Below are 17,117 nucleotides of genomic sequence, written 5' to 3'. Positions count from 1 at the left end.
AGAATATTTAAATGTTTTCTCGACATTGGGCTTTCAAAGAATCGTGAGTTCATCTTTGTTCTGGTTTATGTGTAGGTTCACAGTGCGAAGGGTAAAATAATAGAAAAAAAAAAAGTCGAATTCATGCTTGGGTTAGTATAACTTGCAAGCCATTTCATACTGAATATGAGCTTATAGAAGTACCTCTGCTCTTGGCAGGAGACAAGCTGCGTAACCTAAGAGGATGCAGTCTGAGTGGAGTTTTTATGCCCCGTGTACTCATTGTGTTCCTGCTACTGATGCACACATTATCTATAATTAAATTTTCAAGAGACTGAAAATTGTAGTCTTTGTGAATCAAAACTGCAGCTGAAGAATAGAACGTATATCCTCTCCATCCCCTCTTATACAGCTTTCAAAAGCCAAAATACAAGGTCCAATGCTGTGGTTCTCCATATATAAACCCAGCACCACTCACCTCTGCTAACATTTTTTTCATTTAAAATGCTGGCTTTCTGTGCTCCTGTTATAATAAAGGTGAGCTGTGTTACTATTTCTTGTGATTGAAAGTTGAAGATAGTCAAATTTAAACTAGAAATCAGGTATCATTTATTTTTCTTTAAACCAGAGTAGTTAACCACTGGCATGATTTAGGGACAAAATGGGCTTTCAATCTCTTATAATCTTTTAAGTTAAGACTGAATCTCTCAAACATAAGCCATAGCTCAAATAGAAGCCAATGACCTGATGCTGCAATGACTGAGTGACTTTTTCTTTGACCTGCGTTAAGCAGGCCAGAAATGCGCTGGCCTTTTAAGCTGTAACACGTCATGTTTATACCACCATCTCCAAGATCCTGATCATATTTTCATTGTAAGCCCTTATATTTCAAACCATAGAAACAGGGCTCAAAATTGCTTGTGGTTATGGTTTTACATCTAAGGGCATTTACATGCATACATTTTTGTCCCACGACGCATTGGAGATCCGCTGCTTCAGAGCAGACTCAATTGATTGAGACTGCTCTGCATGTGAGCTGATGCGAACTGCACTACACCACGTGCAGTTGTATAAGAGGCAAAATGCGTGTTAGTGCACAGGAAATGGCAGCGGTGCACTTTTGAACTAAAGTACCTCCTATGTGTTTTAGTTCAAAAGCATGCCACCACCATTTTCTCAGCACTGATGTGCATTTCACCACTTATACAACTGTAAGTGTTGCAGCGCCCGATGCTTGCATATGTAAAAATGCCCATAAACTTCATCCAAAAGCTTACACTTTTCTTTTCTTTTCTTTTCTAGAAATGTGCTTGTTTGTTGGGTTGGTTTGGTTTGGTTAGTAAGTAGTGACATACCCAAAATGTTATGCTTTCAGATTATTTTTTTCCATATCCCTATTAGTCAAAACACTTTTGTGGACACAGGCTGAGATTTTCACCTGACCATAAGGGACTGAGTGTCTTTTTTCCGCTGAAATTCAGTGTGATTTAGGATTTCTTAAATAATCCTGACTTCCAGCTATTTGATGCATTTGTAGATGTGTGTATATAATTGGAAACATTTTTTCAAGACTTACCCCAACATTTTATATCCATGATTCATTTCAAACTAGCAGCTTCCATTTTGTTTTTTTAATCAGGTTTCCAAAGATTTTTCTTCTTTTCAACATATATTAAAGATGAGTTGTAGAGAAAGGATAAACTAGGAAGGAGTTCAATGAACCATGCAAACAATGCCAGTAAACCTGTATATTATTTGACCATCAAGTATTCTGCATATGTCATACCCATTACCAAAATATATTTTAGGAAAGTTTTAGAAGTTTTATTTTTCATTGCGTCTAATATTTGTATTCTACAAAACTGTGCGATGCATTTGATATCAGTAGCATATATTGTACAAAGTGGAATATATGTCCAGGAATCCATGAGATCAATAAAACATCTAGAAGCTGCCCCAAAGAGATTAAGACATTTATGTCTGGCTCATCTAAGAAAGGTTGAGACTTTGTCCTTTACTCACAGACCCTTCTTTAAATCATTTGAAAGACCTTTAGTTTGATGTATAGGCAGACCGTCTGTTTGACTATTCTGGGGCTTGGGTTGATAATTTGAAAAAAGAGGGGAAATGCCATATTTAGAGTGAGAGGGAAGAAATGGTGGTCTTTTAAATAGTATGACAGTGGTTTGTCTCTTTGCATGTGTTTGACCTAGTTTAGTTATGCTATGGGTGAGTTAATGGACTGGGAATGGGCAGGATGGTCAAAAGCACAGGAGGAACTCACATGGCTGTTCACAATCCACACAAATGTCCTACAAGTATGCATGTGCACATATACCTTCATATAGCTTACATATATATAAGCCAAGGAACATGGTGATGCATTTTGGTTTAAATGTCCTGTATTGAGGCTGGCTGAAAGATATGCAAATAAATCATTCATGTCATGCCAGTAGATTCACCAAGGAACCATTATGGCCCACCATGTTCTGTGTGAACTAACACTTGTTGCAAAAAAAGGCTTTGAAAACATTATTCACTATTCATTATTCATATTTTTCATGTTCCTTTGTCTTCAAATCGAGGTGAATTGGTACAGTGAAGCCAACCATACAGATCCAAGAGGGGAAAAAATAATTACAAGTATGAACAATTATTTTTCTATCACTAAAAAAATATTTCAGTACATAAAAATGCCACAGTTTTAAAGCTGCAATGATTGAGATAGAAACATAAGCTGTATCCCAGTGGAAAGATGTTGACCTGTTCTTTTAATGGCAGAGGAGATTTTGGAGACCTTGGCAATAAGTTTCATGCAGTTGTCAGATGGGCCAGGTGCCAGAGGACTGGAATGGGGCCAGCATAGTACCTTTCTTTAAAAAAGGCACGAAGGAGGACCTGGGGAACTATAGACCGGTTAGCCTCACCTCAGTACCTCGGAAGTACTGGACCAGAATCTAAGGATGACCATTTGCAAGCATCTGAAGCAGGAAAGGCTGATCGCAAGCAGCCAGCATGGACTTGTGAAAAACAATTAGTGTCAAACAGACTTAAGTTTGACAACATAACTGTTTGGGTGAATGAAAGGAATGCTGTGGATATAGTGCATCTGGACTTCAGCAAGCCTTTTCACAAGGTCCCACATGAGCTTCTCTTAAACAAATGTGGGCTAGATAAAAGCTACTACAAGGTGGATAGATAAGTGGCTCAATAGCTGCCAACAAGAGGTAATTATTGATGGTTTCATGTCAGAATGGCAGGAGGTTTCAAGTGGACTCCCACAGGGGTCTGTCCTGGGCCTGGTCCTGTTCCCTGTTTATTAACAATTTGGATGCTGGCATAGAAAGCTTTTTGAACAAGTTTGCAGATGACACAAAACTAGGAAAGACAGGGAAGCATGTTGAAGGATGCAAGTGCAATTCAGAAGCATCTCAGCAGATCAGAAAGTTGGGCTAGGGCTAACAAATGCAAGGTGCTACGCCTCGCGGGGTATTATCAAAAACACAAGTATAAAATGCATGACAGCTGGCTGGCAGTATTATGGAAGATGATTTGGGAGTTTTGGTAGATCACAGACTCAGTATGAGCCTGCAGTGCGATGCAGCCACACAAAAGGTGATTGCAGTTTCGGGCTGCATCAAAAGAAGCATTAGGTGCAAAACACAGGAGGTGATAGTGCCTCTCTGCTCAGCACTGGTTAGGTCTCATCTGGGGTACTGTGTGCAGTTCTGGGCTTTACATTTTAGAAAGGATGTAAAGAGGTGGGTAACACAGACGATAAAAGGCTTGGAAGGCAAGTCATACGAGGAGAGGTTGAAGGAGCTAGACATATTCAGCTTGTGGAAAAGGTGCTTAAGAGAGGATATGATAGCAGTCTTCAAATACTTGAAGGGCTGCCGTAAAGAAAAGGAAAAATACCTCTTTTCTCTTGCTGCAGAAAAGGACATGGACCAGTGGCTTGAAGTTACAGCAAAATATAGGTTAAGATTGGGTATCCAGAAAAACTTCTTCACTGTTAGGACAGTGCGGCGATGGAATAAAATGCCTGGGGAAGTTGTGGACTCTCCATCACTGGAGATGTTCAAGAAGAAGCTGGATAGCCACTGGGCAGGGATGATCTAGGCCTGCGCGAAGCGGCTAGTATTCACTTTGGATTTGGATTCAGCCAATTCAGGGGACAGTGATGTGATTCGGTGATTTGAATCACTGTCCCGAATCAATTCAGCTGAATCTGATTCGGAGATTTGGCTGCTGCCGAATCAGCCAAATCCCCGAATCACACAGGTCTCATCCCCTCCCTGCTCTCCCAGCCCCAGCAATGGCTGCCCCACCTGGCCCCAGCTCCCGGCTCTTTGGGGGAAAAAAAAGCCCCACTCACTGGCTGCTGCCCAGCAGTGGGATGATCCCTGCTGCCCCCCACCGTCCACACTGCATGGGGGGCTCTGCTATGAGCCCCCTGGCCCCCTCCCTGCTGTCCCAGCCCCCTTTCCCCCCCATGGCTGCCCCGCCCGCCCAGCCCCGGCCCTTTAAGAAACCAAAAAACCAAAAAAAGGCCCTGCATACATTGACAGCTTTTTATAGAAGTTGGATGTTGGCTGCTGTGGTGCCCGTTCTTCCTGTGGCAGGTTATGGTGTTAGGTCTGTATTGTGTCAGGATTCACAGTACTCTTATATAGAGTTTAGATTATGGTTTGTACAAGATGGTTTGGATAAGGATGACCGTGCCGTAGGTAGCGGGTTGAACTTGGTGACCTCTGGAGGTCCCTTCCAGCTCTGCTTCTCTATAATTCTATGATAAATGTGTCATATATAGCTCTGAAATCTCATGAGATATGAGACCTCTGGTCTGGGGCTGAATATTGCCAGTCATACGGATTAGATCTTCTCCATTTTCAGGGAAGGAGCTGACGTTTTTCTGACAGATTTTATTTTGTTTTCCAGTAGGACGAATTTCAGTCATCTCGGTGTTTACACTGTTAGCATTTGCCTTAATGGAATGAGAAGCGTAGGTTGTGTGCAGGTGGAGCGCTTGAAAGGAGACTTTTCCTCCCAGGGTGGAAACCGACTTGGATTTATCACATGATTACTTCTGCCAGTGGCGTGTGTATAAATTTTTAATGATTTAATTATGAATGCTTGAAAATAAATGAGGGCATGATCCTGCATGCCATTACACTTGTGAGTAACTTTGAGTGCTAGTCAGTTGGTGATGACCATAGTTAGAGCCATCCCTAGGGTACGGTGAATCGGGGTGACCGCCCCAGGCCACATGCTTTGGGGGGGCCCTGTGGAGCCAGGCGGAGTGGCTGCGGCCTCTCCCGTGGGGCTCTCCTGGAGCTGGCGGCTCAGCCCTGCACCATGGAAGAAGCGTGGCAACCCACCCCCCTTTGCAGGATACCACGGCCCTGCTCAGTGTTAAGGGGGCCCCATATAGGCTGATTTGCCCTGGGCTCCGCACCCCCCTAGGGTTGGCTGTGACCATGGTATTCGTGTGAGTAAAGGTATTTGTAAACTCAAGTGAATGCCTACCTGCTAATTCTCCTGTAGTTCTTTCACACTGTTTTCTTATCCCTGTGAAAATCTAATTGAGCTTACAAACTTTCAACATGTGTCCAAGAGAGCATGTCAGCTGGAGCGCACACTCTGTTTGTGGTTGTTCACCACCTGGAGAAAGAGGCCCCTAGTCGAGACCTGTCACTACTACAGAGGGTGACAACGGGAGCAGCTGGATTCAAGTACATTATGTGAGTCCTGTCCAAGGTGCCCATAGTCTGATTAGAACAGGGTATGAGCATTAGTACTGGAGTGACTGAATTCTCGAGTTCCCTGGATAGCATCTATTCTTAGTGGTCCAGCAGAACTTATTAAAAAAGTAATTAGAACAAAGCCAAAGTACATTAGCTTTCTTAATGTCCCTGAATTCTCAGAGCTATCCATGAGTACTGGCAAAGGCAGGTTATGTTTCCACTACAGGAATCGATGCAACTTACTCTATTAAAGTTAAATCTACTTTTGTCCACCTTTTTAGTGTAATAACAAAAGTGTGGGGGTTGTTTAAATTATTTTTGTAGTATTATGAAGAACTGCATTGGCAGCCTGTTACCTATCAGACTGGCTGGAAAAAGCCATCTGTAATTTTATTTTCTAGTTTGAAATGCCATGTCTGGAGGTCCCAAGTTCTGCATTTTAACTTTATCTTCTAAATGTTTTGTGGCTGCTGCTAGCTCCCAAAAGAGAGCTGCTTTCATCTTTATGCCAGCTCCTGAGCTTCAAAAGGTATAATGTGTCCACATCCATTTCCTTTTCAAGAAAAGCACTTTTATGATTGAAGAGAAAGGGACATTTTCCTCCCACACCCCCACCACTCAACCCTGAAGGGGTGAGAAGACAGTTTTGCACCCTTTTGCAACATCTCCCTTCTTCCATGCTACATCTGTCACATAAGTCAGGTATTTTAAGCAGAATTAGATTACTAAAATTATCTTACTGAATTCAAATTATTCTCCCTTCAGAATCCAAAACTCATTTTCAAGCCTCTTCAGATTATCTTTCTTCTTTGAATGAGCCAAACCTGTTTCTCTTCAGGCTTTTGGGGGATTTCTCCAGCCTTTGGAAGATTTCTCTGGCCCTTAGGCTGCCTCTGAAATTTCAGTACTTTGAGTGCCTCCCAAGCCACTGATTCCATGATAATAGCATTCAATAAAGATATGTTCTTTATCAAAGTAGGCCCCAGAGGGCCTATAGCTCTTCAGTTCTCCCTTCATTTTTTCCAGATTTACAAAAATTCAGTATATATTATCTTCCAGTTTACAAACATGCACAACAAAATAAGTCTAGGAGATGGGGCAGGCAGAAACCAGCAGTGAAGAGAGTTTCAGGATTTTCAATTTGTAGGCACATTTGAAAAGCACCAAACATTTAGGAAAGTGGTTCTTAGCGTTATACTCCAAAATTATTCATGTTTGCTTTTCTAATAGCCTCACTTGATGCAAGTGTATAAGCGTACTCTTTTCTTCCTGTTGTGCTGTTTATTGGGGATTTATTTTGTTTAATTTTTTTTTCCTTCTGCCATTTGCAGCCTTTTTTCTGTATTTGCTTAGCTGGTTACTTAGCTCTAACCTCCAGGTTTTCTGCATCATTTGTATTACTTGGTTGAATTTAGTATGTCGTAAAGATATGGCACCCCGCATGATGTATTTCCGCGGATAATAGTAATGTTGCCATTTAACAAGAAGGTGTCTCTGTCCAGTAGGATAGATGGAGTTTCAAGGATCCAGGATTGCATGTCTTAACGTCTTAAAGCAAGTTTGAAATTGTGATTCCCATGACTTTTTTCACTCCGCTAAGATTTGGACTTCCATCACTTCTGGAATTAAACATTGTTTCCCAACACATGACACACCTGATGGGATGGGGCTGGCGGGGAGCAATCCATCAATATTCAGCTTTTCCTGAGACTTGCTGTCTATCATTCAGATGGTACTGAATTAGAGGGGAAAAAATATGTTTAGTTATAATATTATGGTTGACAAGCTACCAAACATGCTAGCAAGCTGAGTTTGCAACCTTGTGTAACTGGGGGATTTTTACCCAGCTCCACTCCATAACTATTTTAAAATGTGTTTGAGTAGTAAATATTACAGTAGCCAAGAAATAATGTACTGCTACCAGCGTTGAAGTAGCTGGTTCCCCATTTTAGGGAACTGAACTCCAGTCCTCAGGCTATTTTATTCTGTAATGCTAATAGCACTAATACAGTATTATTGTGTTTGAGACTTCAGAGATACTGTACAAGCATTTTCTTATGATTTCCTGATCTTTGCATTTATACCCAGCTGTTTGTTATTCAGTTCAGCCATCAGCATCTGAGTCTCAATGGACCATGTAATATGCAGCTGTAGCCAGATGTAATGCTTCCTATTCCTAAATGTTTCTGTTAGAAGCTAAGAGTGGCAGGCTAAAGACTACTGATAACAGTGCTGCTTGCATTAATTTAAACTCTAGAGCTACACTGATTCTGTTTGGCAAATTTATTCCATGGCCAACGAGCAGAGAAATATTTCCAATCTTCATTGTTGCTAGCAATGTTGACATTAAATACATCAAGTATGTCTATGCTGATATGGAATATACTTATATTGCTAATTCAAATAGTAGGAAGATGTCCAATCTACATAAACAAATACATTTTGAGTGCCGTTCTACTGAGGAGAGATAGAGAAGGAGAGAAGCCAGCTCTAAACAACACCTCAAATGATTTAAGCCAGTTCAGCGAGCCCTCGTTCTCCTTAATTTTTCATTTCACTTGCATAACGGAGAAGCCTTATAGCATCTTCTTCCAGCTACAGTCAAGTCTTGCTCCACAGTGGAATAGGTGTCAGAACCTGTGAGTTTTTCCCGGTACGACTAACTGTGAAACTTCAGACAAGTCATGTAAATTGTGAGCCTGGGAGTGCTGCCAACCTTTCCATGGAGGCTCAGTGACCCAACGGGGTTCCCTATGAACCTGGGGAGTTCGGATGGAGATGGTTGCTCTAACCTGTGTGCCTTCCTTATTTACTGCATTGTAGAAAACAGTATAAGGAAAACCAATTTATACAGCCCTGATGAGCTTGAAAAGATGTTGAAAAATCTTTAAATATTTCACTTTGGCATCTCTCCTTCATCGTTGAACGCTTCATAATTCTTTCCTCCGTTGTTTTTTAATAGCTGCGAACCTTTCCTCATAGCCTGGCTTTCAGCAGATGTAACACAAGCATCCAAATAATCCCCATCCTCCCCCAAAACCACTGTGGATGAACACGGCCCTGTTTTTCTGTCTATGATGTGTACGCCCAGTGTGTTTAGCTCTCGCTCACGTGCTAGGCGATATGCATACATGTTTTGATTCCAGAGTGATCGGCATTACACAGAGGATTTGATGCAATTGTAATGAATTACATAGGGGAAGTGCTTGTTTGAAATCAACTCCATTAACTCGGAGCACAAACCATTGCAAAGTCAACAGTTTTCCGAGTGGCCACCGCCAAACCATCTCTTTTGAAAACACTAATGGGATGTTTAATTAGGTGGTGAAAATTGTTTACAGTCACTGATCCCAAGTTTTGTCATTTTAATAATGGTTTGTGGAGTTTTTTTGGATTCTTGGCAACTCTTTTATTGTTTTGTAACCTGCTTATGTCTAGTCTAATTCATTTGACTGTATTAAAATTGAGCCACCCTCATGCACTAGGGATGTCTGTTTAACTGTGCTATAAGAAGTACAGAATAACTAATACGTGGAAGCTGAAGTTAAACAAGCACTGTGTTACCAAAGAGGATGTATATTAGTGTGTGATGTATCTCTGGAGAAAATGTGCAAGTCCTTCTGCAAATTCTAGGAATATCTACAGTTTTAGATATCATATGATTGAAAAAATAGTCATTTTTAGTTAGCCCCAGATTTAATATAATCTGACACTTTGGCAATCTGAGAAGGTACAATGCACGCAGGCGTCAAATTCTGCTCTCATTCACGCACCTGACTTCCGTGGCTGCTGGGTTCTCATAGCTGAGAGCAGGCATGTGCTTTTACCTCTTTCTTATTTTTCCACACTTCCTTGATGAAAGGAGAACTGGAGATTTGGAGTGCAATGATCTGGTCATGGATGGCTTGTATTATGTATGGTAGGACCTACAGAGCCCAACAGTGTTGGTGTTACCCCTAAATTAGGCAGTGTATATAAGCGTGGTCAGAGACTGTCCTTCCTTTAAGGAGCTTAAAGGCTCAGTAGAAAAAATAACAGGAAAGAAAACAGCAATAAAAAGAGATGGAATGATTTGCCAAAGGACATTCATCAGCTCAGTGGCAGATGCCAATATACAGCCAAGTTTTTCCACGTCTGAAACCAGCACTCTTCTTAGTGGGCTAGGCATTATTTTGTTTAAGGTAGCATCCACTATGGGCCAGATGCTTTTCAGACGTTTTGCTCCAAAGACCTGAAGTCAAAGCACAGGCAGATAAACAATTCGACAATAGAAGGGGAAGTAACATCCTTTGCAAGCTTTTATTTCTTTTTCTTTTTTTTCCATTTAAAATGCGTGTCAAACAGGTAACATGACAGGAGTGGGTCTTCAAGGACTTGAATATGAAATGGGTAGGGACCTTTCAAAAGAGAGAAAACAGGGCATGCCATGTGTATATGGTACCATGAAAGAAGGAACAAATGTATTTTAAATGAAAAGCTGACAGGATAAGCCAGTCTGCTCAGAGCTCGGGCTTTTTGGAGGTTGGTCCAAGTCCAGGGAACTCCTGCAGGGTCTGAGAACCCTCTGCAAACCTCTGCCTTCTGCTCCAAGTGTGAATAATACTTCCTTGCCCCTAACTTCATTAATATAAAGTGATAGCACAGTGTAAGTATAATTTTAAAATTTGCGTAGAATTTCTTCATAGAAAAACAGGATAAAGTAAGAACCACATGTGATGGATCATTATGGATTACATTTCCAGTAGTACATTAGCCCCATTTTCAGAAGTGATTTAGGTACTTAAGAAACTGTAGTCCCAGTGACTTTTGGTAAAATTTGGGTTCAAAAGTTGCTAAGTCACTTCTGAAAATGGGACCGTGCTCCTGTCACCATAGGGTAATATATACAAACTTCCCACTCTTAGCGTGCTAAAATAATCATTATCATGAGAGGTTAGACTACAGCCTGTACAAAGTAGAAGACTTGTTTTACTATTGCTAAATGATCTTTGTATTTTTCTGGAGATTTTATCCAAAAACTCCAGAATATTCTTCATTTGTGAACATTTGTGAACATTTGTGAACATTTATTCATATGTGAATATTCTTCATTTCAAGATGATGAATTTCTGGGAAGTTCTCTAAATAGGATGCTCTACAGGAGTGAAGGCAAAAGAGTTTCTTGCTTCCAATTGCATATGCGAGTTTTCACCCTAGGGAGGAAAGAGGCAAACATAAATAGATATGGTTTATTCTAAAGATTTAGCAGTGAAGTTGCGTGATCTGAATAACAGCAATATATAATGAATGCAAGGGTTTGCAGCAATTTGTCTTGGAACTTTATTATGTAATTACTACAAAATGGCTTTAAATTTGTGCACAAAGTACTAGTAATCATTTAAAAATATTGTAGTCCAACATAAGTATATTTTAAGAGAGCCACTCACAGCCACTATAGTTAAAGGGTCTTCCATTATTCCTTGATAAACCCCTAGGGTGGGGTGGGGTTTATTACTTAGTACCAAAAATATAATCTGGCTTGAAAATGTTTATATTCTACTGTAGACTGGAAGATTTTTTCTATTTTAATTCACTTTTTAATTAAAAGTGTATTGATTTTCTTGTTCTCAAAGGTAAGGGGGAAAAAGGGGGTTGGAGGGTTTGGACTCTAAATCCTCACGAGCATTACGTTAAAGCAGCTCATGTATAAAAACTGCATGGAAAAACTGTATACAGGATCTGTCCCTTCTGGGACACCAGGTTTTATCAGGAATCTGGCTTTTCTTCATCCTCTGACAGCTGTTCAGTGCATGAAATGAATAGGTGGATTCAGTCCAGTTTATAGTGGGAATGTGTCCATACCACAAGAACCACCATCACAATTGACACTAAGTAGCATCCTCGTCTCTTGATATAAAGCCTGGGAATTCAATGAACATGAACAATGAACTCCTCTCATCCATAGAATTGGGGCAGGTCAAGTTCAGACATAACTTGCCCATGTGTATTGATGAACGGGACATGAGTCTCTACAAGCCTGGCGATCCAAAACCTTTCTTAAACAATAAAGTCACTGAAATATGAAGTTAAAATAGTTTAGTTTGTGTTAGTGTTTACTCGTTCGGTATAGCAGTAGTCCCTAGAAGATGCTAGGTTCTTTCAAACCACACAGGAAAATCCACCCCCTGCCTTGCACAGCATTAAAAGAGCAAAAAAGAGAAACGATGAAAAGTAGCTTTACATTTTTCAATATGCCAAGCCATTTGGCTTTAAATAGCACAGATTATGTACAATGCCCTAAATTTTCAAATTTGGGTGTTTAAAATTAGGCACAGAAACAGCTGGCCTGGTTTTTCAGTCTTCAGGCACATTTTCACAAGCACAAAAATGCACTGTATTGTATCCTACCATGTAATATAAATAGATAAAACATACTTTTCACTCAGCGCTTTTTGCCTGAGGATCTCAGTGCACTTTACAGATAGTAAGAGTGTCAGTTCCTCTGTCAAGGAGAAAAGTTTGATCCTTTCATATTTGAAGATGGGCAACGTAGGGTACAAAGTTTGTGGTGGCATAGAGTGGAACTGGCAAGCTCCTGGAAAAGCACCAAGGGTGGAATCAGACGTTGCCTATCATTGCCTTTGTACCACCATAACATTTTTTATGGTGGCCCAAAGGCCAAGCAAAGAGATGCCCATGCCCCTTGTCATACCACAGGTCATGCCCACTATTTAAGGTGGTATCAGTTTGGGCCATTTTGGCAGCCATCTGTTTACTTTACAGGAATTCCCAGGGTATGCAGGATGGGACCCCTTGCGCCCCAGGAGAACATATCACCCGTTTTCCTGCAGCATCAATGGGCGAGACAATGAGCAATGTGTGTTTCACCCAATGAAGCAGATCAGCTGTACAGGACACCCTGGCACAGCTCATCTGCTTCATATGGTAATTTCTACCCTAAGGAAACTCTGCTCCTAGACCTGTCGTGTGAATACTAGTCAACACTGAGGCTTTAAACAGATGTTTTTCCTGTAAAAATATACATATACATATACACATACCCCTATATCTCTACAGTTCTGTGTCATGACTGATCTGGTTTACTTGACAGTCCATAACACACACTTTCAGTTATACCATCATCATCCCTATTACACTGACCACAGCTGCATGCTTGCTTGCCCATGGCCATCGACTTTGACCATTGCAATCATGCAAAACCACCCCTTCTCCCTGCTTCTTTCCCCAGTACTTAGTCCACATCACCTTTGTTGTCTTCTTCTCAGTCATCTCTGTTGCTTACCCCATCTTCTTTGCTATCCTTGTCCTCTTCCTCATCATTGCCGTTATCATCTTCTCTAGGGGTCTGCCTTAGAAGAGTCTGTGCCAGTCTTTCCTCTTCCATGCCATTTTTTTCCCATCATCATCTTTCAACTTCCTGTAGTACACCTGCAGCTCACTCGCTTCCATTCTGGCACAGTCCTTGACTGGGAGGTTCATGTGTTTGTACATGAGCAGGTTCCTGGCCTTCCCCAGGGAGATCCTGCAGCAGGAGATGAACTGGTCGAAGCAGGCTGTTGGGGTCTCTTGCTGTTTGGACAGGTGGCCGAACAGCATTGCCTCACTGGTCAGGGTCACAACCTCTGTCACCATCAGGAGGAGTACAGTTACTCTCCCCTCATGCCTGCCTGGCATACGGGCAGCTCCAAAGAAGGGGGTCCATTGTCTCCTCCTTCCACTGGCAAGTTTGCCTGGGGCAGGTGGGCTTAAAACAGATGTCTCACTTGAGGCAGTCCTGATTGATCCGAGTCAGATCCTGAGCAGTACTGCCCTGTACACAAGTAGCCCTTCCAAGCTGTGTTGTTGTCCCTCTGACAGACTTGTCCCTGGGATAAATAGCAATTAACTTAAATGATTAGTTTACAAATGTACACAGCATTGTCCCAGCAAAGGTGTTATCACATTTTATCTTGGATACTTCACTGGTACATAAAGTGGGATGATGGGGTTGCACATTGTAGGATCTCTGGACAAAAGGCTTTTTTTTCTTGCAGAAGAAATGGCTTTTTTTCTCCCAGGAGAAACGGGAGGTTTGTTTACACCCTGAACAAGAAGAGTATTTGTGTTTATAGCCACAATGTATATAAAAATCATTGTGTGTTTTAATTCCAATCATACTAGCTTAATTAATGTTAAAATATAGTTATGTCAGAAACAGAACTCTAAATAAGAATGTAATACGTATTTAATCTAAGCATGCCATTATTAATAGTAGTAGTAGTATGCATAACACCAGGTGAGATCAGGGCGCATCATGCTCAATAGCATCTATATGCAAACACAGTATAAAACAAATCTAAATGGAGTGATTAAAATGGAAGAAAGCATGTAAAATAGAGATTTTTTTTTGGTGTTGTCACAGGTCTCTCAGGATTTTTTTTAGTTGCTTTTTTTTTAACCCGCTCAAAGAGAGTGCAGTTCTTTTTTTTTCCCAGTCCACATAAGAAGGCAATGATTCTGCTGTGGCAGTAACTGCCAACTGAAGGACTTGGTCTTTTAGCTCAAGTAGTAGATGCGCGTGTTGTTTAGCTCAAAAAATCCTTGATTCAAACCCTGCTGATATCCCAAGTGGACTGGATTAAGCCTGTAGTTTTGGGAGCAGAGTCAGGCCTGTCAGGCACTTGACCAGAGCTAAGCCCTTTTTTCTGAGAGGCTGCCAAGAGATCTTTCTGCTGCAAAGCCTGAGGCCAAAATATTCCTCTTTTTCTATCATGTAGGTCTTAAAACTGGCCAATTAACAAGAAGTTGATTTGAGTTAATTAAATCTTTATTTATCTGTTTAAAACGGTGTGTTTGTTCAGGCTGAATGCCAGGCTTACCTCAGCAGCCACTCCCTGCTGCCCATCAACGGGAACAACAGACAGCGAAGAAAGCAAGAAGAGCATCCCAGGTCCGGGCTCTGTCCTGCTGCTCACCCCTTGCTGAATGTGCCTGGGTGATGACTTATGTCTATGAAGCAGTCTTTCAAGAGAAAATGCCAAATGCATTTTGCAGGAATGAGAGTTTAGCTTCAGTTTTGTGTTAGAAAGAGAGTTCTTGAATTTCTTGAGAGGGCGACAACTGAGCCGCTCCGTGTAGCCCAGAATATTCACCTAGCCTAGTTAGGATGTTCACCTGTGAAAGACCCAGCTTCAAGTCCTTACTTTGTTTCAGACCTCGTACTTGAAGTCAGTCTCCCACGTTCCAGTCTATTTTTGTGTTCTGAAGTAGAGGAGCTCTCAAATTGTCCTGTTGTAACTGCTTGAGTTTAAAGAATAAGTTTCCCAGTAACTATTACGTGGACAGGAAGGCTTGGTTTCTTAAACTTGACTTGAACATGTGGGGCGTGTCTACACGGGCGCTTTAATGCACATTAGCCTATTTTAATGCGCATTAAAAGCATCACAAAAATGTGCTCTTTAGCTAATGCACATTAAAATAATCTAGTGCACCTTTTTTCTAGTACCTCACAATGGAGCTCCTACATTTAATGTGCATTACCTAAAGCACATTAATGAAGATGTAGATGCGCCCTTTCTAACCTGGAGAGACCAGAGACATCAGCAACCTTTATTTACATGAGTTCCTTATTGGGGAACCTTCTTCACTGGCGGTTTTCAAGAAGAGGTTGGATAGGCATCACTCTTGCATGGTCTAGGAACAACACGTCCCTCAAGGGGATGGACTGGAAGACCCTTCCAACCCTATAACTGCACGGAGGTCTGTTCTTTCTTATACAAGTTGCCTCAAAATCTTTAGCCTGAATTTCATGGCGTCTGTATATTTGCTCATCTTGAATAAATCTGATGCCAGTCTTGTCTGTACAGCAACACTAATTTTGTTCTCTTTTTTGCTAATCATTATTCTACAGTAATGCTCAGAGGCACCATAGCGTACAATGGGACAATTGCAGCAGTAGGTCATGGCCATGGTCCTTTAAATTGCTTAGTGTCACGGTAATGCCGGCATCCTCTCCTTTTTTCCTGGTGTTCTCCCCCATCTGGTTGTCTCTTTGTTCTGTATTTGTACAACAGCTAGCACAAAGGGGCTCTGAACTGTAACAGGGGCCTCTAGGCAGTACCATAATATGCATAATTTGGGGAAGTATAATTTTATCACACTGGAAAAGCAAATGATAGCTGTATAAAATGTGTAGTAAAGAAGATGTGTGAAGACAACAGTATTTGGTAAAGCTGCTTGCACAGGGGAAATCTGTCTGACTAACCCAACCAAGTAAACATATGAAACATTGTGGAGCTGCGGTCAAAAATCTACCGCTCCATGTGTTTGGCTGATTTCACCTCCGTTTTATTATCCACTCCCGCTCCCTAAGGAATGTAGATGAGGTTTAACTTAGCTGTAATCATAATAGGCTTGGAATCTTAACATGCTTTTACTACATTAGCTTTGCTCCTGGTGATCTAGGAATTAAAATGCTTCATTAAGAGAGTCCTGATCTGACAGCCAAATGATGCACTTTGTGATTTCTACTTTTAAGAGCAAGTATTTTTAGAGGGGAGAAGGCTTGTACTATTACTGTGTGTCTGAGTATGTGTAAACACAGCACAAGGCCTTGGGGAGCCCTGTATCCAATACAGTATTGCAAAGGCCAACATCATTACTCACCACCAGGTCAGTTCTGCATTACTTTCATCTACCTTTAGAACATCCGTTCTCTTAGAAACATAAAATCGTAGAAAAGTAGGGCTGGAAGGGACCTCCAGAGGTCACCTAATCGAACCCCTGCGTGAGGCAGAATCATCCCTATCCAAACCATTCTGTACAAATCCTATATTATATTGCCTAATCTATTAGCAAAACTACACAACCACCAAAGCGACGCAACCACAAGGCATAACAGAGACAACTACTCTGGTGGTCTTTGCCAGTGCACACAACGCAGAGTAAACAGAAGCATCCTTTGTCTAGGGATAAGGACTTGGAGCTAATAGGTTACTGAACTACATGGGGCTAATAGCGGAAAGAGCTGAAAAATAGCACGTCTGGCTGCTTGCAGGCATGAAAAAAATGGCACTTTAAGCTTGGTGCACCCCCACTCTGAGTGCAACACATACCCAGAAGAGGCATTGCATTAGTTTGATCCAGCTTGCCCAACATCTGCATAGATCAGGCACTTCAGTGGGGCTTTTTGACGCTTTTATCTAATAGCACATTGAATCAGCTATTAGATAAAAGCGCCAAAAAGCCTCACCGAAGCATCTGATCTATGCAGATGTTGGGCAAGCCGGATCAAACTAATGCAATGCCTCTTCTGGTAAAGTTATTTCATTTTTACTTTTTTCACATCTTTCAGTAGGCTGTGCTTGTATGGTAGGGAGTTCATTATATCTCTTCTTCTTTACCAAGGCATGC

The 17,117-nt window shown here is 41.3% G+C and overlaps 1 protein-coding gene across 14 annotated transcripts in view; it reads left to right on the top strand.

The window, feature by feature from the left end:
* Nucleotides 1-17,117, top strand: part of CELF2 (CUGBP Elav-like family member 2) — a 490,120-nt gene that overhangs the window by 188,964 nt on the left and 284,039 nt on the right. The gene's annotated exons all lie outside the window — the stretch shown is intronic.

This window comes from Alligator sinensis, unplaced genomic scaffold (assembly GCF_000455745.1).
Source record: "Alligator sinensis unplaced genomic scaffold, ASM45574v1 scaffold268_1, whole genome shotgun sequence".
NCBI lineage: Eukaryota > Metazoa > Chordata > Crocodylia > Alligatoridae > Alligator > Alligator sinensis.
Note: the sequence above shows the minus strand (reverse complement) of the source record. Positions and strands in the feature narration are given on the sequence as shown.